General features: G+C 49.6%; 1 long non-coding RNA gene across 1 annotated transcript in view; it reads right to left on the bottom strand.

The window, feature by feature from the left end:
- Positions 1-2,208: 2,208 nt before the first annotated feature.
- Positions 2,209-25,053, bottom strand: part of LOC115599954 — a 91,033-nt gene continuing 68,188 nt past the window's right edge. Inside the window, exon 4 of the long non-coding RNA XR_003988724.1 lies at positions 2,209-2,264. This is a non-coding gene — a long non-coding RNA (uncharacterized LOC115599954). The remainder of the gene's footprint in view (positions 2,265-25,053) is intronic.

Below are 25,053 nucleotides of genomic sequence, written 5' to 3'. Positions count from 1 at the left end.
TTCTAGGAGCTCAAGGGACCAAACCCCTCGCTGGTGTAAATCAGGAAAGCCAGTCTCATTAAACCCCCAGTGCTCCAGTTCTACATCTATTCCCTCATCTATTCTCCAGAGAAGCTGTGGCTGCCCCATCCCTGGCAGTGTCTCAGGTCAGGTTGGATGGGGCTTGGAGCAACCTGGGCTGGTGGGAGGTGTCCCTGCCCATGGAAAGGGCTTGGGAATGGAGGAGCTTTAAGTTCTCTTCCAACCCAGATTATTTGATGATATGATCTCCACCAGGGTCTTGGATGGGTGAAAGGGCTCCCAGGGGAGAGGGGGACATGGTCCAACACTCAGGGCTGGTGACCTTCCAGGTCCCCTTTTTGACAGATGAGGGGGTTGCTGTTTCTGGGAAGACAAGCTGAGTTTATTTTCTAGCTGACTGCAGAGAGGCAACAGGAAAGGAGTGGGAGAGGCAGAGAGGAGTTTGGCCTCTGCTCCCAGCCCTGATTAAACTTGTTTTGGTGTCACCAATGATTCCTGGGAACAAAGCATCACTTCTCAGTCTTGTCTGCTCGGAGAGGTCATAGCATCTTCCCTGCCCACCTTGCCAGAAGGTAACCCTGAAACTACAGCATCCCCTCACCTGGGCTCCTCTTGCAGCCAGAGGGGAGGAAGAGGCTTCTAGGTGGATGTTCAAACTAGAGCAGAGGTAACATGGGCTAAAAAAACCCTCATTCACTATGAAGGGATTTACACTGCTAAATGGGGCCAACAACAAAGCTGGAGAGAGACTTTGGACAAGGGCCTGGAGTGATGGGACACGGGGTATTGGCTTTAAACTGGAAGAGGGGAAATTTAGATTGGGCATTAGAAAGAAATTCTCTGGTGTGAGGGTGCTGAGCCCCTGTGCCAGGTTTCCCAGAGAAGCTGAGCTGCCCCATCCCTGGCAGTGTCTCAGGTCAGGTTGGATGGGGCTTGGAGCAACCTGGGCTTGTGGGAGGTGTCCCTGCCCATGGAAAGGGGTTGGGAATGGATGAGCTTGAAGCTCTCTCCAACCCAACCCATTCTATGACTCTATGAAATGTCTGAAGATGAGTCCTTCCCAAAGCTCCTTCTCATCTCTGCCTGGGTCATCTTCTCCCTTCATCTAAGCTCAACCCCACGACACAAGGAGCTGAGCTGAGTCTTAAAATCCACATCTCCCTATGACCCCCACACCATCACTCCACAGAGTCCAGGCTTCAGCAGAGATCTAAGCACAGGTATAAGGAAGAAATTCTTTATTTTGAGGGTGATGAGACCCTGGCCCAGGTTTCCCAGAGAGGTGGGAGATGCCCCATCCCTGGAACCATTCTAGGTCAAGTTGGAAGGGGCTCTGAGCAACCTGATCCAGTTGCAGATGTCCCTGCTGACTGCAGGAGGTTTGGACTAAGTGGCATCTAAAGGTCCCTTCCCACCCAAACTATTCTGTGATCCTATAACACAGCACTCAGGTGCTCCTCAGCACCCCTAACATGTCCAGGGAATTGGGGTTTTGGACCATGAGGGATGGGGAGCCATAGGGAGTGACTCTGCCAAGGGTTTGGTCAGTGCAAATCAGAAGATGGTGTAAAAAGAGCACCCTACACCTGGTGCAAGGCAAGATAACTCAGCTTAGCATCAACCCTGGCACGTCCAAACCAGCTCAGAGGATAAAAAACAGGATGTTCATTTGTTCTTCCTCTTTGAGACCTCCAGGCAAACACCCAAAGCCACAGCCTCCTGTGTGACAGCTGCAGAAAACAGATCTGGAGAGGACCTTGAAATGTCACCCAGGTCATGGGACTGGGTCTGCAACGGAGCCAAGCACAACAAAAGCCAGAAACACTACAAGCATCAACAAATATTGTCCCTCAGAGTAGTCCCAGTCAGCTGCCAGTGGATTTATCTGTTGTCTGCTCTTTTCCAGCACTGAGAACACAAACATTCCTGAGAGTATCATCTATGGATTTACAGGAGCAATGAGCAGTTTGGTTGCTGAGAACAAGAGACAACCATGGCGGTGATCAAGCTGCTCCATCAACACAACAAACTACCTCCTCTCTTGCAGGAGTCCCCAGGAACTGAAGAGCAGGAGGAGACCCCCAAGACTCCACAAAGACATCAAGACAGCCACTTTTTACTCCTTAGTGCACCAGTTCTCCCCACAGAGCCACCAGCTCAGGACACCCGAACGCGTACTCACCGGTACCCTGGGGTTTGTTTCAAATCTCTGGTGATGCTCCCTTTGCTCCTCTGACCATCTCCTAAGGAACAAAAGAGAGGGGAAAAAAAGGAGAATAAAAACCTTCATCAAATTCAGAACTGAGCTCCTGGGTAAGAAGAGGCAGCTCTGGAGAAGCCTTCTGCTGAGATGACGAGAAACTATTGACCCAGGGCTGGTCCTGCTCTCCATTTTTCCATGGTAAGCTCAGCCACTTCCTACCATCCATTTTCTATGGTAAGCTCATGGTAAGCTCAGCCATTTCCTACCATCCATTTTCTATGGTAAGCTCATGGTAAACTCAGCCAATCCTCTGCTCTTCTCCCTCAGAAAACCACCATGCGATGTGGTGCCATGGAGGTGCAAACCCTCCCCATCCTCCTGCTGTATCACATCTCCTCCTCTGACACCTGGCACACAAACAGTCCAGAAATGGATCCTGTCAAAGCAGTGTTGGCTGCTTCACCCATCCCATCCCATCCCATCCCATCCCATCCCATCCCATCCCATCCCATCCCATTCCATCCCATCCCATCCCATCCCATCCCATCCCATCCCATCCCATCCATCGCTTTCTCCCTCCCTCAAGGTGCCATCCATCTTGCTCCTTTTGGGATTATTGGTTTCCTGTGTCTCCTTACACCCATAGTTTGGTTGTCAGTAGCTGGGTGGCACTCACAGTGGTACCCACAACAACCTCACGTCCCACAGGTGATGGGGTGAAGAGGGGTATGTTCTCGGACCACCTCTGCCTCTGCAAGTCCTCTACTATTCTTAGAGTGGGAAAAACTCTGGTAAAATGAAGTTTTACAGAAGTTCTTGGGCACCATTTTGCTCTAGCAAATCATGGAATCATAGAATGGTTTGGGTTGGAAGGGACCTTAAAGCTCATCCAGTTCCAACCCCTTCCATGGGCAGGGACACCTCCCACCAGCCCAGGTTGCTCCAAGCCCCATCCAACCTGACCTGAGACACTGCCAGGGATGGGGCAGCCACAGCTTCTCTGGGAAACCTGGCACAGGGGCTCAGCACCCTCACACCAGAGAATTTCTTCCTAAAATCTCATCTCAGTCTCCCTTGTTTCAGTTTGAAACCATCTTGCCTCATCCCATCACTCCATGCCCTTGTCAGAAGTTCCTCCCAGCTTTCCTCTAGAGCCCCTTCAGGCACTGGAATAATGGAGACAGTGGCCTCACATTTCCAAACAGGGACCTGACTTTTCCACTCAGAAAATGTCATGTCGGACTGTCACAAGCACATCACAGAATTAACAAGGTTAAAAGAGACCTCTAGAGATTTGGGTTTGGGTTTACCCCAAAATGGCACCACCAGCTGACACCTCCCTTTAAACCTGGGCTTCTACCTGAGTTGAGAAAAAGGGGTTCCATTCACCTCTACCCTGGGCAGCCTGGGCCAGGCCCTGACAACCCTTGCCAGGGAGAAATTCTTCCCAAGCTCCACTCTAAACCTCCAGCTCAATTCCTCTTCTCCCATCCCTTCTTCCTTGGGAGCAGAGCCCGACCCCCCCTGGCTCCAACCTCCTCTCAGGGGCTTGCAGAGAGCCACAAGGTCTCCCCTCAGCCTCCTTTGCTCCAGGATCAACACCCCCAGCTCCCTCCGCTGCTCCTGGGCAGACTTCTGCTCCAGACCCTTCCCCAGCTCCCTTGCCCTTCTCTGGACACACTCCAACCCCTCAATCTCCTTCTTGTCCTCAGGAGCCCAGAACTGACCCCAGGATTCCAGGTGCAGCCTCACAGGGGGACAATCCCTGCCCTGCTCCTGCTGCCCACACAGTGCTGACACAAGCCAGGATGCTGGTGGCCTTCTTGGCCACCTGGGCACACCCTGGCTCATGTTCAGCTGAATCAACCAACACCCCCAGCTCCTTTCCCTCTGGGCACTTCCCAGCCCCAAGCCTGGAGCATTGCCTGGGGTTGGGGTCACCCAAGTGCAGGACCCAACACTTGGTCTTGTTGAACCTCATACAATTGTCCCCATCCCATCAATCCAGCCTGTCCAGCCCCCTCTGCAGCCTCCCTACCCTCAGGCAGATCATCACTGCCTCCCAGTTTGGTGTCATCTCCAAAGTGACACTGTGTGTCCCATGTGCCACATGTGCGCTCGATCCCATCATCCAGAAGATAATTCCTGTGCATGCACACTCAAGGAACAAATCAAAACCAGAGCAGGTAACCTCTGTGGTGCCCTGTATCATTCCTTTTCATGCTCCTACAACCACCAGGGGAAGGATATTTAGGCAGCAAGCAATGCTCAGAGCAGAGCAGAGGACAGGGTGGCCGCAGGTCATGTAACTCAAGCCATGCGGGTTGGCCAGGCTCCAAGGCCACCAACAGCCCCAAGAAGGGGACTTCTCCACAGCTAATGAATCCATCTGCTTTTGAGAGCATCCAGCTGCTCTGACCTTATGTACAACCTCCTTCCTTAGCCCTGGCCCCAGTTCAGATCAGAAGTTGATGAGAAACCATCCCCTGGCAAATGGCTCATCTGTCACTCAGTAGCCAAAAGTTATCAGCAAGGGGCCAAAGATCTTAACATAGCCCACTGCCAACATGCCCACCTGGATGAGCACCTTCATTTTAGGCAAAATTCCCAGGGAAGGTTGCAAAAGTCCCACAGTGCCCTGGCTTCATGCTGGACCATGCTCCTCATCTCTGCTAAGGCTGATGCTCAACCTTCTCCCAGCATCAGGGCTCCCTTGAGCAGCTTTAACTTCTACTTAAAGTTGTCTCCTTCTCTCTAGAGGCAGAGTCCTGGGTTGTGGCTTCTGCCTGTGGCAAGGGGAACTCAAGGACACAACAGTTTGTAACTCAAGGTATGAAAAAAATCACTGATGGAAGCTCGGGAGAATCCTCATGGGATGAGGATATAAATGGAAGTTTTGGGGCTAGGCAAAGGCTGCACCTGAACAGTTTCATCACCCCATTGCTACAAAAGGGTTTTGCAGCCCTGGCCCAGGGCAGGGCTGGAGTCCCCATCATTCCTGGAGGGATTTCAAAGCCCTGGAGATGTGGTGCTGAGGGCCATGGGGCAGTGGTGGCCTTGGCAGTGCTGGGTTAAGGGTTGGAGTTTATTATCTTCAAGGTCTTTTCCAAGCAAAATGTTTCTATGAAGAGAGAAAATGTTTCTATGGGTTAAGGGCTGGATTCAATGACTTTGAAGGTCTCTTCCAAGCAAAAAGTTTCTATGAAGAGAGGCTAAAGAACCTCTGAACAACCATACTCATGGTCCACCCTTCGAGCCAGCAACCAGGGAGGATGTTATGGAGCCCTTGCAGCATTTTCCAAAATAGGCTGTGCATGCCTGAGAGCAGCCCAGACTTCATTCTCCCCATCCCAAAACACAAGCAGGATGGAAAGCCACAAAGCAGCCAGGCTTGCCTGTGGCTTTCCCCCTCAGCCACAAAGTCCCTTTTAGCTTCTTGGGGTGGTTTCTTGATGAACCCAACACACCCTCAAGGATATGACGTGAAGGTTTCTAATTACCCTTCTTGAATACATCACCAAGATGCCACATCAGCTCACTTGTGAGCCTCTTCCTCCCACTGCCTGGCTCTGGGAGAGGAGTTTCTATCCCTCTTCAGCACACTGAGCTCTCCATCCCTTGGCTGGGCTGAGCCTGGAAGGATCATTCCCAAGCAGCCTGGTGATGGAGCTGCTTGTTCAGGTTTTAAAGCCAAACCCACATGAAGAAACAGCCTTTCTCCAAGGTGTCTACACTCACATCCTCCCAATGGACCATGTTCTGAGGAGTCCATCCATGCCCTGGCGCTGACCAGCCAGAACTGAAGCATCTCAATTTAGGTGCCCACCTTCAAATGCTGGATTTATTTTGCCTAAACTTGGGTTCCCATCATCATGTTAGACTCCCTAAGCTACCCAGGACTTGTGGGTGGCTTTTGAGGATACAAACCTGAAGAGCCAAGAGGGATTTCCATCCCTCTTGACTGGCAGCTGGGGACCAAGCAGTATCACGGAACCAGAGGTTGGAAGGGACCTCAGGGACCATCTGGTCCAACCTTTCTTGACAAAAGGGCAATATGTCTTGGGGTAAAACCAGGTACTTTTGTCTGGCAGCTGAATCATGACCTGGCTCTCTTTCTGAAGTCCATGGGGGTGCAGTTAGCACAATCTGGGGTGTCTGCAAGGGTTATTTGGTTACTATGGGGTGTGAAATACCTTCCAGACTCCACTAACCATACATCTACTGCCTGTAACAGAAGATTAAGCACCAGCTTCATAGAATCATCCAACCATTTTGCTTGGAAAAGACCTTAAGATCACCCAGTCCAACCCTCAACCCAGCACTGCCAAGGCCACCACTGCCCCATGGCCCTCAGCACAGCTTTAAAATCCCTCCAAAAATGGGGACTCCACCCCTGCCCTGGGCAGCCTGTCCATATTTTTTTTCATCTTGTTTCCTATTTTCATCTTGTTCCATATTTTCATCTTGTTCCATATGTTCATCTTCCACTGGAGGCCACCTCCACCCCCTGGCCCAAGTTTCAACATATCCAAAATAAAACCTATCTGCCCCAAAAATGTCCTCCAGGTCTGCACTTTTAGGCCCCTGCTGTGATGTGTGGCCCAATCCTGGCATATCAACACTTCCAGGATGGTTCAAATGTCTGTGTGCCTCCTGCTTAGGATCACTGAAGAGGATAAATGGGACAAAGAAAGGGGAAGGAAGTGCAAACGTGTCATGAAGCATTCACCAAATTTGGAATTTGCTCCCTAGGTTTCAAACAATCTTCAAGGTTGCTTCCAAAGTGCTGGTTGCCAGCCCTCTGTTAATCTGGAAAAGCAGATGCTGCTACAGCACCTTCAATAAATCCCCTTCAAATATTACTTTAAAATGCCCAGGACTTTGTCAATTATTTTTTTTTCTTCTTCTTTTCTTCCTTTTTTCATCTTCTTGGTATCTCTGAAACCCAAACATCATAAAACATCTTTGATGGGCTTCAGCTTTACCAAACAAGTGCAAACCTCTCATCTCTCCTCATGCCCTGGTGACCCCAGGCTCCTCCTGAAGGACTCTGCTCATTTCCTTCATATGTTCTGAAAAGACTTTGACCTCACCAGATGCATTAAGGGATCAGGAAGGTGCCAGAACTTTTCTCTAGCAGGATTTAAAATGGAAAAAAAAGCCCCAAAACCTGATCACAGTGCATTGGAACCCATAGAGCAACCATTGCATGGTAGAACACCAGACCACAGAACATCAGGTGTGCAAAACCCAGGCCACGGTGTCTTTTGAGGGTAATTCTCCTTCTAGACATTTGGTTTTCTGTTGGGAAATGGAAATTCATGGTGGGAAGGGGACACTCAGGGTCACGAACCCCTCGTGGGGCTGCAGAAAAACACAGCTTAGCTTGACAGGGCTCACCAGCTAAAGTCCATCAGCAAAGGAAAGAAGCTGCAGTAAAATCTGACTGAGCTCAGCTCAACATCAACCTCAGGAGAAGAGAAACCACACCACTGGAACTGTGCCTCTTGGTCTCCACTGATGGTGAAGGCAGCTCAGGCAATTAGGGAGGAGGTGGCAACTCCTCCCAATATCTAAACGTGGACAGATGAAACCCACCTCCCCCCAGAAAACATGCTGCTCAGCTAAAAAAACCTCATTTTGATCAACCAAAAGAACAAGTTTCAGAGCCTTGCTGTAAGCCTGTGTTGCCTTGGCTAGGGCAGTGCCCTGGAGAAGTCACTTGTGTCCCTGTGACACCTGACAAAAAAAATCTCCAGGAATTTTTGTCTTTGGATAAAGGGTGCTCTGGCTGGTGATGGTGTCAGCACGGATTGATGGTGGCAGCACCCATGGGAGATGCCAGCAGGACACAGGGCTCTCCTTGCTGGACCAGGGTTTGCCCAGGGATTGTGTTTTTCAGCCAAAAAAATGCCCTGAGAGAACTCATCCCTCCCAACCTGGGGAGAAATGAGTTCATGGATGGTGCCCAGGAGGAGGAGTGGCCTGGCTGTGTCTTTGGGCTGACATCCTTTCCCACCTCCAGCCCTGAATTTTCCTTTTCCTGTGTGAAAATGGAAACAATGACACCGGATGGGGCTGGAAAGGGCTTTGAAATATAGAGATGAAAAGTGGTAGATAAGATTATTCTAGTAGATTATTTCACAGGGTTATTCTAATAATGGAGGGAGAGGGAAAGTCAGTAAAGGGGGAAAGTCTCCCCCCCTCCCCCCCCCCCAAAAAAGTCCATAAATTACATAAAACAAATACATTTAAAAAAAAATCCTCTGAGAAGCAGCTGCTTCATTCCTTACTGTTGAGAGCATCAGTGTAAGAGGGGAAATTACCACCTTCTCTTCTCCAAGACATCACACCAACTTCCCTTCAGACACTCTTAATGTCCCCTGACTGCAAAGTCAATTTCAAATTTACCATAAACCACAGAATCGCATAAACTTTCCAACCCAAATCACACAGGCTCAGGGCTTTCACCCAGAACAAATGCATGGAACCTCACGTTGGCCTCCAAGGCAGATATCTGGTATCTGGTGTGGAGAGAAGATGGGAGAGCAAACCAGAGCATCACTGCTTCTCCTGGACAGTTCAGTCAAAAAGAAAAAAAAAGTCGGGTTGGAAAATAAGCTGGCAAGTGGTTCTCTTGGAAGCACCCTCAGATCTTCAGGAGACAGCTCATCCCATGGAGCAGAAAATGAGAAGCATAATATGAACCAAAAATGAACACTGGCAGCCCAGAAACCAGTCCTGTCCTGGGCTGCATCCCCAGCAGGGTCAGGGAGGGGATTGTTCCCCTCTGCTCCACTCTGGGGAGAACCCCCTGGGGTGCTGGGTCCAGTTCTGGGGTCCCCAAGCCCAGAAGGAGATGGAGCTGTTGGAGTGAGTCCAGAGGAGGCCCTGGAGATGCTGGGAGGGCTGGAGCAGCTCTGGAGCCAGGCTGAGAGAGTTGGGGTTGTTGAGGCTGGAGAAGAGAAGGCTGCAGGGAGAGCTTAGAGCACCTTCCAGTGCCTGAAGGGGCTCCAGGAAAGCTGGGGAGGGACTTGGGACAAGGGCAGGGATGAGGGGGAAGGGTTCTAAACTGAAACAGGGGAGATTGATATGAGATATTAGGAAGAAATTGTTGAATTTGAGGGTGCTGAGCCCCTGTGCCAGGTTTCCCAGAGAAGCTGTGGCTGCCCCATCCCTGGCAGTGTCTCAGGTCAGGTTGGATGGGGCTTGGAGCAACCTGGGCTGGTGGGAGGTGTCCCTGCCCATGGAAAGGGGTTGGGAATAGGTGATCTCCAAGGTTCCTTCCAACCCAAACCCTTTGATGGTTCTCCAATTCCATATCCAAATACAAAGTGACCTTGGGTCTGGTGTCCTCAAGGTGGGACCAGCACCCTGTTCTCCTGAGCCAACCTCCCTCCTTGCACTGGGACATGCTTCAAATACAGTTGGGTTTTGAGCATCTTTGCAGGCTCTGATGCAACCCCCTGAGTCAACTCTCTGCACCTGGGTTTCCTCCAGAGATTTAAGCCCATGCAGACCCTTCAGAGAAGAGAATCTGAGTTTTTTACTCAAGGGAAGCAGCATGCAGCAACAGCCATGCTGGGAGTTGATTATTCATGGGTTCCGCTCATGGGCTGATGAGGGAAAATTAATTAAGCTCCAAACACACAACAAAACAAACAAAATCCTTTTCCTTCTGATGATAGTGCTGTCGCTGGGGCAGAAAGCCCATCTCTCTGAAGGGGTCCAAAGGAATGAGGTCAAAGCAAGAGAAAAAGCTGAGTATTTCAAGGTTCACTTGCCCAACATCCATAAGGACTTCTCTCTGAATTTCTGCCATACTCCCCCCATAAACACTGGCTTCAAATTCCCCCCAGCTTCACTCTCAGCTCCCAACTGGAGGATCCACTGAAGCAAAAACCTTCATTTTTTTGCCATCAGCTGCTTGCATTTGCACCTGACTTCAACTTGCAATGAGATGCTTGAAGAAGAAGCAAGGGTTAAACCCTGCAGAAGGAAGAGGAGAAGGCAGGACCCAGGGATGGAGCAGCTGATCAAAGAGTAGCTCAGGAGTTATTTAAAAATAAACCAGAAAGTAGAACTTCCAGGCAGTTGCTGCTGTAATTACAATGCAGGCAAGGGAGTCGTGGTGCTGTTAAGGTTACTGGATTTTCCTGGCAGCTGTGTTTAATTTATTTAAACATCCAAAGCCATCAGGTCAGATCCCCAGAGCACTTCCAGAGCCCTGGAAGAGCCCGGCCAGCCCAGTACTGCAGCAGTGCTGTGGGCAACACCCAAGTGAAAAAAAATCTCTGAGAATCATTGAATGGTTTGGGTTGGAAGGGACCTCAAAGCTCATCCATTCCCAAGCCCTTTCCATGGGCAGGGACACCTCCCACCAGCCCAGGTTGCTCCAAGCCCCATCCAACCTGACCTGAGACACTGCCAGGGATGAGGCAGCCACAGCTTCTCTGGGAAACCTGGCACAGGGGCTCAGCACCCTCACATCAAAGAATTTCTTCCTAATATTTCATCTAAATCCTCCCTCTTTCACTCTGAAACTATTTTGCTTCCATTTTGCCACTCCACGGCCTTGCAAAAAGTCCCTCTCCAGCTTTCCTGTAGAAGTGAGACAGATCCATGCCATGGCCAACACCAACACTCCTTGCTTTGCCCCTCAACCTCATCAGATTCCAGGTGGTCCATCCCTCCTGCTCCTTGAAGGACCCATCTCTTTTCTCCTCACCAGAAGCGTCCTAAGGTCACCAGAGACAGAAATCACTGCATCTCTACTGGTTTTGATGGAGAAGGTACCCAAAAAATTTGGGATCAAGCTTTCAGGAAAGCCCTTTGAATGTCCTTTCCTCTAAGAGAGATTCCCTGTGTGTCCCTCCTTATGAACAAGCAGAATGTCCCACCTCAATCCCTCTGAGCATCCCCCTGACTTTATCCCAACCTGTTTTCAGATGGGATCTTGGTGGCTTTGTGGAGCCAGGCTCCCCTCTGGAACTTTGCTCCCAATCTGCTGAATTGGGGCCACATGATTTGTCAGGAGCTTTTCCAAAACACAGGGCTCCAAACTTCAACCTCTTGGACCAGAAAAACCTTCTAGAGATCTTTTTCTGTTTGAGGTTTGGTCTTTGGTCATTCACCCAACCTTGACTCAACACTTTCTCCACCAAAGGGAACATCAAGATTTCACTCACTCTTTGTGGCTCCTAACAGCTCAGTTCTAATTCTAAAATCACCACCCTGAGACACTTAATTGCCAGAAAAGAAAAAGGTGTTAGGTCATGTTTTGGTCCCTGCCAACTCTAAGTGTTTTCTACACCCACCTCAGAGTCACCCATGGACTGAAGCTCAAATGGGGTCCTGGTCAGCTGGACCCTGCCCAGCAAAGTGATGCAGCTGACATCAAAAGGATGAGAGAAGACAAGGACAGAGTGGAATATGACCTGGGCTCTCTTCTGCACATGAGCCAGATGCAAAGTCATTCCTCCAGAGATCAGGCAAATAAAATGCAATAAAGTAAAATGAAACAAAACAAAACAAACAAAAAGGAAAGTAAATGAAATTATGAAAAACGAAATAAAGTAATAAAGTACAATAAAATAAACCAAAACAAAATAAAGTAAAATAAAATAAGGGAAAGTAAAACATAATAATAAAATAAGGTAAAATAAAATAAAATAAAATAAATAACAAAAAATAATGTGAAGGAGTGGGTTTGTTTCTGGGAACTCAGAAAACACCCAACCCAGTTCCATTCTCCTCTTTGACAAGGACCAACATCTCCCACCACCAGAAGCTCTCCTGAAACCAGCAGCTCCTGGAGTCACTGGAACCTCTTAAGATCCCTCTTCCAACCCAAACTCATCCTTCATGGTTCAGAAAGGCATTGAGGCTTCTTTGCATAACAAACCACAAGGCAGGGACACAGAATTCTGACAGATTCCCTTCCCTTGGAAAGAAATGTTTTGTTTTGGTTTGGTTTGGTTTTTTTCTGAGCAAACCTCTCCTCCAGGTCAATGACATCAGAACCAGCTCAGTGAGATCCACATTCTTGTGTGTGCCCATGATGAATTCCCTCAGCCAGAGCCCACCTCCAGTCCTGATCAGATCTCTTCTTCTATCAGGAAATGGGAATTGCTTCCTTTACCTCTATCTCCAATGAGCTGAGTGATTTTTGCTTCCTATTTCCCACCCTGTTGGGGTTAGGGGTGTTACCTGATGCTGCACAATTGTCACTCCTGCTTGTCATCCTTCTGGTTTTCATTTCACAGAACTACAGAAATGTCACAGTTGGAGAAGACCTCTAAGATCACCACATCCAACTGTCAGCATCCCCCATCCCCAAAATAAGTAAAATATGTGTATCAGTATCTGTGTCACCCACTGGAGCACGTCCTGCAGTGCCTCACCCACATGGCTTTTCAATCCCTCCAGGGATGGGGACTCCACCACCTCCCTGGGCAGCCCATTCCTACACCTGACTGCTCTCTCAGGCAGGAAATTCATCCTCAGAGCTGGGCTAAACCTCCCCTGGTGCAACTTCAGCCTCTGCTCCTGGCATTGTGCACTTGAGAGAGGAGCCCAACACCTCCCTACACCTCCCTACAACCTCCTTGGAGGGAGTTGTGCAGAGCAAGGAGGTCTCCTCTCAGCCTCCTCTTCTCCAAACTCATCATTCCCAATTCCCTCAGCTTCTCCTCACAGGGTTTGTTTTCCAGACCCTTCCCCAGCTTGGTTGCCTTTCTCTCCAAGTCCCTCCTTGCTCCATGGTATCCTCCTGCTCCCATTTCTTGGGTAAAGGCAGAATCAGGGTTTGCTTTGCCTTCACCTTGCCTGATGCCTTCTCTTGAGAGAGGACACAAACATTGGCCTTACTCCCACCCATCCCACCTCTTCCCACCAGGGAGGTGTTAAACTACACAAAGATTGTTCCTGACATTGGGTTGAAAATCAAAGAGCCCCAGGAGGAGAAGGTTTCTGCTGGTCTGACCACTACAGCTGCTGCAACCAGGGAGCTGGGTTCTGAGTTCAGTTCCTGAGCTCCTGAAAAGTGAACCAGCTGCCATGGGAAAGGTAGGAGAAGCCCTATAAATCCTGTGGGCACTAAGCTTCACTCCTGAGGAGACACCCAAATGATAACACCCATAGCCATGCCACTCCAGAGACCTATCTTGTCACTTGGGAAGATAAATCTATCTGACCTAAACCATCATCCCATGCCCCTCCAGCTTCCTTGCTCAAAATCTTTGGTAGAAACACCAGCAAGGATGAGGAAAATCACACCTAATAATCCATGGAGTGTGCAACAAGGCTCAGATGGAAACTATTCCAGTAGGTTAAAATAATTACCATCCTTCCAGCGTGTTAAAATAATTCTGCAGAGCAGGGAAAAAAAAAAATCCAAACAAGACAGTAGGCTGGAAGGCCAATCTGCAGGGAAAGTGCTACATGTCAGGGACAACTGTGGAAGGACAGAAACCAGCTACCAAAACCTCAAGGAGCTGTCACGCACAGGAAAATGTAAGTTAATTAAAGCTGCTTAAACAAATACATCTGGGACAGGGGTGTGGGATGGAAGGAGGGGGAATGAAGTGATATTTAAAAGCTCAAACAGATGGTGAATCCCAGACAGCAGGCAAAGAAAGCCATGCTGCTCAATCCGGGTGAGTTCCTTGCCCCAGAGCTGTGCTGGATGGGGCAGGGAGAGTCTTCTCCACCCCAGACCTGTGCCTCTCACCAGGCAATGGATCTTCCCCAAAAGAACACCTTTTCTTCCCCAAAAAGGCCCTGGCCCAGGCTGCCCAGGGCAGCGATGGAGTCCCCATCCCTGGAAGGATCTAAAAGCCATGGAGAGGTGGTGCTGAGGGTCAGTGGTGGCCTTGGCAGTGCTGGGCTAATGGTTGGACCTGATCATCTTCAAGGTCTTTTCCAATCTACACAATTCTGTGATTCCTGAAGCCCTCACAGAGATTCTCAGGCTCTGCCTCTCCACTAGAAAACACCAGGAAGACTCCTTGATGCTCTCCCAGATGAAGCAGTGCTAGCTTGGGATTATAAATCCATTTCTTGCCTCCCTAACATCTTCCTTCCTGTGCCTACCACAACATTCAGCCAAAACAAGAACCACAACCTGAGGGTGAGGATGTAAATCCACCTCTGACACAAAGAATCACAGAAAAGTGATTGGTTGGAAAACTGGTTGGAAAAGACCTTCAAGATCATTGAGTCCAATCATTAACCAAGGCCACCACTAAACCATGTCCCTCAACACCACATCTACAAAGCTCAGAAAGCCCTCCAGGGATGGGGACTACACCTGGATCAACATCACCTTCAGCCTTGGTCCTGTTCCAGGCAAAGCTGCCCCTGAGCCTCCAGAGTTGACTTGCCTGCTACTCAAAAGGTGAGTTACAGGTTACTCACACCAGCCCCTGCTGGTAGAAAAGCAAAAAAAGAGAAGTATTTGGACAGGCCCTGTGCAAACACCACACACCCTGTGGGATATATGGATGACAGCTTGGAACTGAGATGACAGGAAGCTGAAGACAAGAAGCTTGGGAGTTCCTTTGAGTTGTGTCAAGACATAACCCACAACTTATACTCTGCAACCCCCTGAGAGGAGGCTGGAGCCAGGGGGTTCGGGCTCTGCTCCCAAGGAAGAAGGGATGGGAGAAGAGGAATTGAGCTGGAGGTTTAGATTGGAGCTTGGGAAGAATTTCTCCCTGGCAAGGGTTGTCAGGGCCTGGCCCAGGCTGCCCAGGGCAGGGCTGGAGTCCCCATCATTCCTGGAGGGATTTCCAAGGCCTGGAGATGTGGTGCTGAGGGCCATGGGGCAGTGGTGGCCTTGGCAGTGCTGGGTTAAGGGTTGGAGTTGATGCTCTCCAAGGTTTTTTTCCAAGCCCAAGGATTGTGTGACTCTCTGCAGAGCCTGATGAGATCCCTCCAAGTGGAACTGTGCTCAGAGCCACTCCAGAGCCAAGTGCAGAGGCTGCAGAGCTCAGGGTGGCACAGCAAGCTCAGGACCCCCATGGGGACAGGTGGCATCTCCTAACCCTCCACTGAGCCTTTAGGGGAGGTTTAGGTTGGAGCTGGGGAACAATTTCTTACCAAAAGTGTTATTGGGTCCTGGCCCAGGCTGCCCAGGGCAGGGCTGGAGTCCCCATCATTCCTGGAGGGATTTCAAAGCCCTGGAGATGTGGTGCTGAGGGACAGGGGGCAGTGGTGGCCTTGGCAGTGCTGGGTTAAGGGTTGGGCTTGATCTTAAAGATCTTTTCCCAACCTCCCTAATTCTCTGCTTCTGCTTTGCTTTGACTTTACAGTTCCACCCCATGAAACTGAATTTTTATTTCAACCAGCTCCCAAAGAAACTTAAAATATTGTCCCTTTCCATGGAGTCCTTTGAAGAGTTATTCCCAAGCAGTACCAAAACACCCACACAAGGTTGGGTCATCCTGGAGAACTTGCCTTTGCTCCTGCTGCCTTTGAGTTCCCCCCCCTCACACTGCTTGGGAGGAGCTGTGCCAGCCCAGGGGAAGGGAAACAGCAAAGCCATCTGCACACCATCAAACCAGCCCCCAGGAGATGACAGCACATGAGTCTGCTGCTTGTCAAGAGGAAGTCTTGCCATGACATCAACCCAACCCAGTTGGAGCCCCAGGCAGCACAGAAAGACAGATGGAGGAGCCAGGAAAATCCAGTTTTCCAACCCATCTCAAGTCTGGTTCCCATTTCTGGGATGCAAGGAATCCAACACCATCCCAGCGTGGTCCTCCAGTAAAGCCAGGAGGAACCTGGTTACCTAGGAATAGTGAAGGACCCAAGAGACATGGGAGAAGGTCTGAGACCTCCGTCTTCACCCCAGAGCTCATTTTTCAGCCAATGAAACCCAGTTTCAACCCAAACCAGGCTTTGCTGCAGATCTTTTACTCCAACACTGGGTAAGATTAATCCATCCCAAGCCCCCATGGCTCTGCAGAGAATGTCACAACTTGGATTCTCCAAAATACAGCCCAGGACAGCATCTCCCCTCCCTGCCTGCACCCCTGGGCAAGCAGCCAGCTCCCCCCCACACACACCCATGTCCCTACACATTCCCTCCCATGGGTGACTTCCTTAAAGCATCCCAGCTGCCTGCCCCCACCCACCCAGGGCTGACAGATTTGTGCAGATCCCTTAGGGTGGGGTAGGTGCATTTATTTCCTCTTTTCTAAAAAAAATAAATAAATAAATAAATAAATAAAAAAAACAACAAAAAACAACAAAAAAAAATTAACCTTTTCCTCTCCTTCCATGGGATAAAAGAATCATCCCTGCCACAGAAACCACAGAATCAGAGAATGTCAGGGGTTGGAAGGGACTTCTGAAGATCGAGTCCAACCCCCCTGCAACCCCAGTACCAAACCTAGGGCACGTGACTCAGAAATGCATCCATATGGATCTTGAAAGTCTTCAAGGAGACTCCAAAACCTCTCTGGAGAGCCTGCTCCAGGGCTCTGTAACCATTATAGTACAGAAATTCTTCCTCCTGTCGAGGTGGAACTTCCTGTGCTCTATCATTGCCCCTCATCCTATCACAGGGCACAGATTAGAAGAGGTTGTCCCCAGGAACCTGGGGTCCCTTCCTCCTGACCCCCAGGTCTCATGCATTAATACACATTAATTAGATCTCCTCTCCAGACCAAAAAGCCCCAGGTTTCTCAGTCTTTCTTCATCAGACAGATGTTCCAGACCTTTCATCATCCTCCCAACCCTCTGCTGGACTCTCTCCAGTAAATCCCTGTCCCTCTTGAACTGGGGAGCCCAGAACTGGATGAGATTCTCTAGGTGAGGTCTCACTGGAACAGGGTAGAAGGAGAGAAGAACCTCCCTGGATCTGCTGGACACACTTTTCCTGATGCCCCCAGGACACCACTGGCTTCTTGGTCACAAGAGCACATTGCTGACCCCTGGAGAATCTGTTCTCCCCCAAGACTCCAAGGTCCTTCTCCATGGGCTTGAAACAGTTGGAGGACTAAGAGATTTCCTCAAGCAGCTGAGCTAAAATGAAAGAGCTGAAGATGTAGGTGAACCTTCACAAAACTGTCAGGAAGGCTCCCCAAGATTAGAGAGTTCCAGGCAGTGACCTGGAAGGCCAAGGTCTATTCCCAGATGTGGGGAGGGATCTATACATCTCGTGACCTCCATTTCCTCAAAGAGAAAAGAAAGAGAGAGACACTGAGGCCATCAAGAGCCTGCACCTCCCAAAGGACCAGGTAAATCCATAGGATTAGACAGAGGTATTGCTGCCCTGGGATGGATGGAAGCAGGTAGGGATGGATGGAGAGATGGATGGACGGATGGATGGATGGATGGATGGATGGAGGGATGGCTGGAATGGCAGAGGGAGGGAGGGATAGAGGAAGAGATGGAGGGACGGAGGGAGGGAGGGAAGGAGGGAGGGAGGGATAGAGGGAGGGATAGAGGGAGGGAGGGATGGATGGATGGAGGGATGGATGGATGGAGGGATGGATGGAATGGCAGAGGGAGGGAGGGAGGGAGGGAGGGAGGGAGGGAGGGAGGGAGGGAGAGATGGAGGGAGGGACAGAGGGAGGGAAGAAGGGATGGATGGATGGATGGATGGATGGAGGGATGGATGGAGGGATGGATGGATGGATGGATGGATGGATGGAGGGAGGGAGGGAGGGATGGAGGGAGGGATGGAGGGAGGAATGGATGGATGGATGGATGGATGGATGGATGGATGGAGGGATGGATGGAGGGATGGATGGAGGGATGGATGGAGGGATGGAGGGATGGAATAGACCAGTTGCCTGTGCTTTGGTGGTCAGATCATGAGAGAGGCTCTGCCAGTCCTTCAGGCCAAGCTGTCAGCCCCTCTAAGTGGTGCCAATATGAGCAGATCCATAGATCCACCTCAGGAGCTCTGCAGTTTCAAGAAGGAAAGAAGAATCCCATCTCACAGCCTGTCCTGGGTGCCTCAAGCTGCTCTGTCCCACTGAAACAATCCCCATTTATCCCACATTTCCCAGCCCAGAGGTCTGCTGGACACACTGCTGGAACACCTTGGCTATGGATACAAAAACATCAGGATAAGAAATGAATCACAGAGTTTTTGCCTGATCACTTCCAGCATCCATCCAAACACCAGCCAGAGATCTAACTCTGAAAAAAAAAAAAAAAAAAAAAAAAAAAGTCATTTGGAGCCATTAGTTGGAATTTTAACTTCTGGCTGATGGACATTTCTAAGGCTCTGGGGCTACAAAGAGTGGATGAAGAGTTGTCCTGTTTTTATTGAGCTATGGGGAGGGCTTTGGGGGGGAGCAGGGACTCTGCTCCACTCCACTCTCCCACTGCAGGCACTGGGAAGTGCCCTTGGTGACAAGATGCTGTGGGTGCTCCTCTGTGAGCTTCCCAACCAGGAGAAAACAGACAGACTCATTTGGTACCTCTGGTGGGACCAGGGTGAAGGGGTTCACCCAGCTGCATCCACATTTAGGCAGCAAACCCCAGAAAGTTCAAGCTTCTATCACAGAATTCTCTGTTTCAAGGCACCATCCCTGAAGAATTCAGCTTTCTCTGCCTGACAGTGACCTTAAGTTGGCCAACTCTAAGGTGGGAACACCTGGATGTGCCTGACCTTGTCCTTCAACCTCTTGCTCATCTGCCACGCTTCCAACTATATCAGAAAACTCAGTATCAAGATACTTTTTCTCCAAAGGGTTTTATACATGGAAACATGGAACAGCATGCTGTTTCCCTCCACCCCATGCCCTCCTGGGGTGCTCACGTGGACTCAGGAGGAATTTGGTGGTAGGACATTTGTACTGGAGGATCTTTACCCACCTGGACCTGTGCTCCAGCCTTGGCTGGAGTAAGCCAACTAGGAGAGGAAGTGTCCTGGTTTGGGCCAGGATAAAGGGGATTTTCTGTCTTGGACTTTTGCTTTCAGCTCAGTCTCTTGTAAGGAGCTGCACTTGCTGAAATGAACAGCAAGTTTCTCAGGCAGTGTCTGCTGCTGGGACTGATCCCACTCCATGGTTAGAGTTACTGCTGGAGACTGGTGTGCAGAGCCAAGGGCACTGCTCAGCTCTGAGGAACATTTTGCCCTCCAGAAGGAGAAAAGGAGTAAAGAGGTCACACCTGGAACCCTCCTTTGGGGAGGAACAGACAAGATAACTGACCAAAATTGACCAAACAGAGGATTCCATCCCATATACCTCATACTCAGGATAAATTGGAGGGATCACCAGGGTCAAACCCCTTCCTGCTTCCCCTTCTTCTCCTGTCCCTGTTTGCTTCAGCAATTCCATCCCTTCCTCTGCCTGTGCTCCTGATCCATGCCAGCCTCAATCTGTGTGTTCCTGCCTCCAGCTCCCAACTGCTGCTGACCCCAGGATTCCAGCCTGGACTTTCCCAGGGCTGCCCTGCAGCCTCGGTGGTGACGTGAGAGTTACTGGGGGAAAGGGGGGAGGAACCTGGGATCAATTTTCCTGTATATTTGTATATATTTAGTCATTTTTCCTATTTTCCATTAAAGCTGTGTAGTTTAGTTTCCAACCCATCAGTCTCTCTCCCTTATTGTCTCTCCTTTCTTTATCAGGGAGGGGAGGGGGATTAATACAGATCATCTGTTATTTGGTTTAATTGCCAGGCACTGTTAAACCCTGACAGGAAGGCTTGATGATGTATCAAGGAACATTTTGCACCACAATGCCCCAGTTAGCCCAATTTGATGATGTCCAATCTACAGATGTGTGTTTTGCCATTGGAAGCCCAAGAGAGAAGGCCAGAAGAAGCAGCTCTCCTTGTCCACCACCAAGGAGGACCTTTGTGCAACACCAGACAGGGTGTCCAAGGTCCTGCAGGTCAAGCTCCCAGCTCTGAGGGGGATGAAGGGCTGTACAAAAGGGAGCACTTCTCCAGGGATATGCTCCTGATAGCAAGCAAGCAGCTGAGATGCTTCCCAATCCAGTGGCTGGACTTCCAGTACTGTGCTAACAGTCCCTGATGGCCATTCCACAACTTTCCTCAATTGGTTTTTGAAGCCATTTATACTTTTGGCACCCACAACATCCTGTGGCAAAGAGGTCCACAGCTTAATTACATATGTTATCAAAAAAAAAAAAAAAAAAACAACAAAAAAGCATCCTCCTGCTGAAGGCCTCTGCCCAAGGATCTGATGGTTCTTCTCCAATCTCTGTGGCTGCCAGACACAAGAAATAACTCTTCCCTATTCACTTGCACACCATGCAGGGCTTCTAAACCCCACTTGGATATCTCCTCAGGACCTTCCCAAAGGGTTGGTTTGTTCAGGCAGTTGTCACCTTCTAGCTGTCCCACATCCCTCCTCCTTGTCCCTCTCCCCCCACTACTCCAGCCACACCATTGAGTCCTCACACACCACCAAATGGGACAGATTTCTGGCTCCTTTACCAAAAATCCATCCACCAGCCAGTGTGGTGGCAGATCCCAGGTTCATCACATGAAGGAGATGCTGCCAGCACATCCCCACAGCAAGAAGCAAACCCTCAGCCATGCTGTGTCCCCAGCACACAAACCAAGGCACATGAGGTGTGTCCCTCTCCCCAAAAGACAAGACACCCTATGACAGGCTTGATTGGCATGGTGATAATCAGAAGAGGTCCCTTGGAAACTGATGTTTTAATGGGGATGAAGACCAGCACCAGAGGGAGATATAGCTCTGAGGAGACACCAGCTGAGAGGTCCCACTGAGTTCCAGACTTTACAGATACAATACAGCCCCCATTGCAGAAAACAGAACAGTTTGGGTGAAAAAGAACCTTTCGAGGCCACCTCCAACCCTCCTGCAGTCAGCAGGGATATCTCCAACTGGATCAGGTTGCTCAGAGCCCCATCCAACCTGATCTGAAATGGTTCCAGGGATGGGGTATCTCCCACCTCTCTGGGCAACCTGGGTCAGGGTCTCATCACCCACAGAACATTTCTTCCTTAGATGTAGTCTGAATCTGCTCTTTCATTTTAAACCCATTGCCCCTTGTCCTGTCACAAGAAGCCCTGATAAAGTGTCTGTCCCCATCTCTCTTCTAGGTCCCCTTTAAATACTGGAAGGCCACACCAAGGTCTCCTTGGACCTTTCTTTCCAACCCGAACTCTCTCAGCCTGGCTCCAGAGCTGCTCCAACCCTTCCATCATCTCCAGGGCCTCCTCTGGACTCACTCCAACAGCTCCATCTCCTTCTGCTGTTGGGGACCCCAGAACTGGACCCAGCACCCCAGGGACCCCTCATCACTTTTGCTGCCCTCCTCGTAGAGAATCATAGAATCAGAGAATGGCTGAGGTTGGGAGGCACCTCAGAGATTCCCTCAGGCACTGGAATGGCCCAGGACAGTGGTGAAGTCATCATCCCTGGAGGCATCTAAAAGGCATTTGGACCTTGTCCTTAAGGACAGGGTTTAGTAGTTGACTGTGGTGTTAGTCAAAGTTGGACTGGATGAGCTTGGAGGTCTCTTCCAACCTAAATACTCTGTGGTTCTGTGATGCTCCAAGCTCCCTGCCATGGGCAAGTACACCTCTCATCCAGACAAAGATGCTTCAAGCCTCATCCAACCTGGCCTTGAACACCTCCAGGGAGGGGGCAGCCACAGCTTCTCTGGGTAATCTGCTCCAGAGTCTCAGCACCCTCCTGCTGAAGAACTCATTCCTGCTCACGTGTCAGAAATTCCAGGTGGTATATGAGCTGATGGAGTTGCATGGTCATCTAATGGTGTTATCTGAAGCCAAAGAGCCAGCTCAGGTCCTGGGACCACAGCACCTCAGACTTGCACCCACCTTATGTGTGGGTGCAGACCACCTCACACCCACCCTACCATTTTCTGAATGCAAGGTGGGCAGATGACCAGTACAACACTGAAAAAAAAACACAATTAAGTAGCACACCAACCTTATAGGACACCCTCAAGGGAGTGGGAAAATGATCCCAGCACCCAACCCAGCTCTTCTAGCAGCTCAGCACCTCTCATGGTGGTTTTACATTCATTCTCTATGGATTTCCCTGAAAATTACCTCACAGATCATCCCCCTTCCAACATGAGCGACGGTGTTTCCATCACACCCAACGCAGGCAATTCCCACCTCTCACCTCACCTTTGCTAAAGCAACACAGCACAATAAAACAGCCCTGCTGAGATTCCAGCCTCATCTAAAAACAACTTTATGGCTTCTAATTTTAGCACTAATCTTCTTCTGCCACGGTTGTGTGATTTCTAATTATTTCATCCCCGAGCCTCGCTCTGATGGATCGTTGTACCTTCTCCAAACAGCAACTGACTTGGAAAGTGCCTTAAAAAAAAAACAAAAAAAAACCAACAGAGGCTGATGATTTCAGGTTCATATTCCAGCAAATAATAAAAATATTTGCTGGAAAAAATATCTTATTGAAACAATAAGAACAAAATCCATCAAGTGTAAAAAAAGGAGAGCTCGATTTCTTAGAGCGATCCCGTGCTGATCCTTCCAACACCCCCCCCTCCCCTTTATTTTCTCTCAAAAGTTTTTAAACAGCACAAATCTGTTATCCAGATACAGATCTCTTAATAGTTCAGTGCCTTTGGCTTGGCAGCCCTCCCAGAACATTTTGCCTTTATCTATCCTTATTTTCAAGTTCCAACACATCGGAGAGCAAGCGGCCGCGCCGAAACCTGGGGGGGGACTTTGCGAGGGACGGCGGTGGGGACGCTCTCCCTTTGATGCTCCCCGGGGGTGTTGCCTCCCTAAATCTTCTGAATTTATAGCAGGGGAGATCAGCCCACGGCTGAAGATGTGTTGCAAGGGTACAGGAGGTGCCTCCAAGCCCAAGGCTCCTCAACAGGCAGATGTTTGCTCTCCTACCATGCTCACCTGAAGCAACCTCTTCATCCTCCTAATCGCTGACCCAGATCAAATCCTGATCTGATCCTGTTGTATGAGCATAAAAATTTACTGGGGAAGGGAGGCTGTTTGCAGAGGGTTTGGGGATGCTGAGGCAGGCAGCTGCCTGCCTGGCACTGCCACTGTGCTGCAGGTCCTAGTAGGATCTGTCCCCGAGTTGTAGGTCCAAGTAGGATCTGCCACCAAGTTGTAGGTCCGAGTAGAACATAACACCAACCCCAGGATAAGGGACACAAACCCAGGGCTGGTGGATGTCTGGTGGGTTATTTCCTCCCCCCAGGATTTACACTGCCCTCTGATCAACTGGAAACCATCCTTTTGACCCCTGATATTTTTCAGTTGCTCTCTGAGCTTTGACAGCAGTGGTTGAAACGCAGAACACGTCAGCTCCAGCACTGAGAAAACCCCCAGGCCCACAGCTTCAGGGTGGGTGGGGGGAAAATACCCCCCTGAGCCCCAGTGCTGAACACATTTCTTCTTTCTTTTCCTCTCCTGCACTTCCTGAGCCTGTTCCACCAGCTGTGTCCTCTCCCTCCCCATTGGAAACATGAGCTTAGCCCTCCCACCACAAGATTCAAAAGGGTATGGGGAGATTTATTATTATTATAATTCATTTTTTTTCTTGTCAGTCCCTGTACAGCACTGTGCCTAGAATATTTGCAATGCAGACTGTCAAAACAGGAAACAAGTCAGTAGAAAATCCTCAGGCCTGGGTCCTGAAAATGTCACCACAGAGAGCTGCAAGGGATGGAGAATGGCCCTCTGTTCCCAAAAGGCCAGAAGGATGCTCTGGGAAAGTGGCCAACCCCACCCCACCCCAATTCGGGTTGCTGGGCTTTAACCTCCACCAAAACCAGTGGGGAAAATGGGTTTTATTAACCAATTTACTGGGAAACAAACAAACAAACAAAAAAAATCTGGCAAAGGGAGCTCAAACCTAAAATTCATTGGTGGGTGTTTTTATGGATGTAGGGAATTTTGTGAGGAATATAACCTTGCTCAGGAAGCCAACCCTACAGGAAATCCTTCATCCTCAGTGCTCCACATTATTATCCACAGCATCCTCCTGGCTTCCTTCTTACTCCTCTTAAAATCATGCCCAACATCCTCATTTCTCAAGTTTTGAGCTGGATTTGCCAGGCTTGGATTTCCTTGGGTCAAATCATGCCCAGAGGGCAAGGAACTGGGCTGACACTGCCTCTCCATGAGGATGCAGAGCAGGGCACTGCTTGGTTCTAAGGCTCTTCAATTTCCATCTATCCACCTGGGAGCAAATATTGAAAAAATCATGAGGAAATTTCTCCCAGGCACAACAGCCAGGCCAGGTTTGGAGAAGAGAACACAGCTGCTGTGAAAAAAGAGTCTCACAATTTCTTTTTCTGCAGAAAATAATGCCTAGAAGCATTTTAAAAAGCAAGCTCCTGCAGCTGGGGGTTTTGAGACCTTCTTAAAAGTTTGACCTAGACATCCTCTAGACATCGTCATCCTAGGCATCCTCCCCAACAAACACTGGTATTTTCAGCCTTTGATTACTTCTGATAGGACTGAAAAACTCTTTTTTTTAGTTTAGTTTTCTGCAAGTTGAGTTCAGGAGAACTTCCCAAGCTGACAAGCTGATGACCACTGCTGGAACAGTGACCCAGGAATTCAGGCTGCCCAGAAAGGTGGGAGAATTCTCCATCCCTGGGCAGGTTGGATGAGGATCTGAATAACCTGACCTTGTTGCAGGTGTCCCTGCTCAGTGCAGGGGGTTGGACCAGATGGCCTCTAAAGGTCCTTTTCAACCCAAACCATTCAGTGATCAGCAAAGGAGAGAAACACTTTGATTTTCTGAGGGAAGAGTGGTGGTTATGGTAATGTCAAGCCAGTGACCTACAAAGTGACAACCTTCAGGAGTGGGATGAACAACTCAGCAGGTGCTTTCAGGT

Source organism: Calypte anna, chromosome Z (genome assembly GCF_003957555.1).
Source record: "Calypte anna isolate BGI_N300 chromosome Z, bCalAnn1_v1.p, whole genome shotgun sequence".
NCBI lineage: Eukaryota > Metazoa > Chordata > Aves > Apodiformes > Trochilidae > Calypte > Calypte anna.
This window is presented reverse-complemented; position numbering and strand designations above follow the sequence as displayed.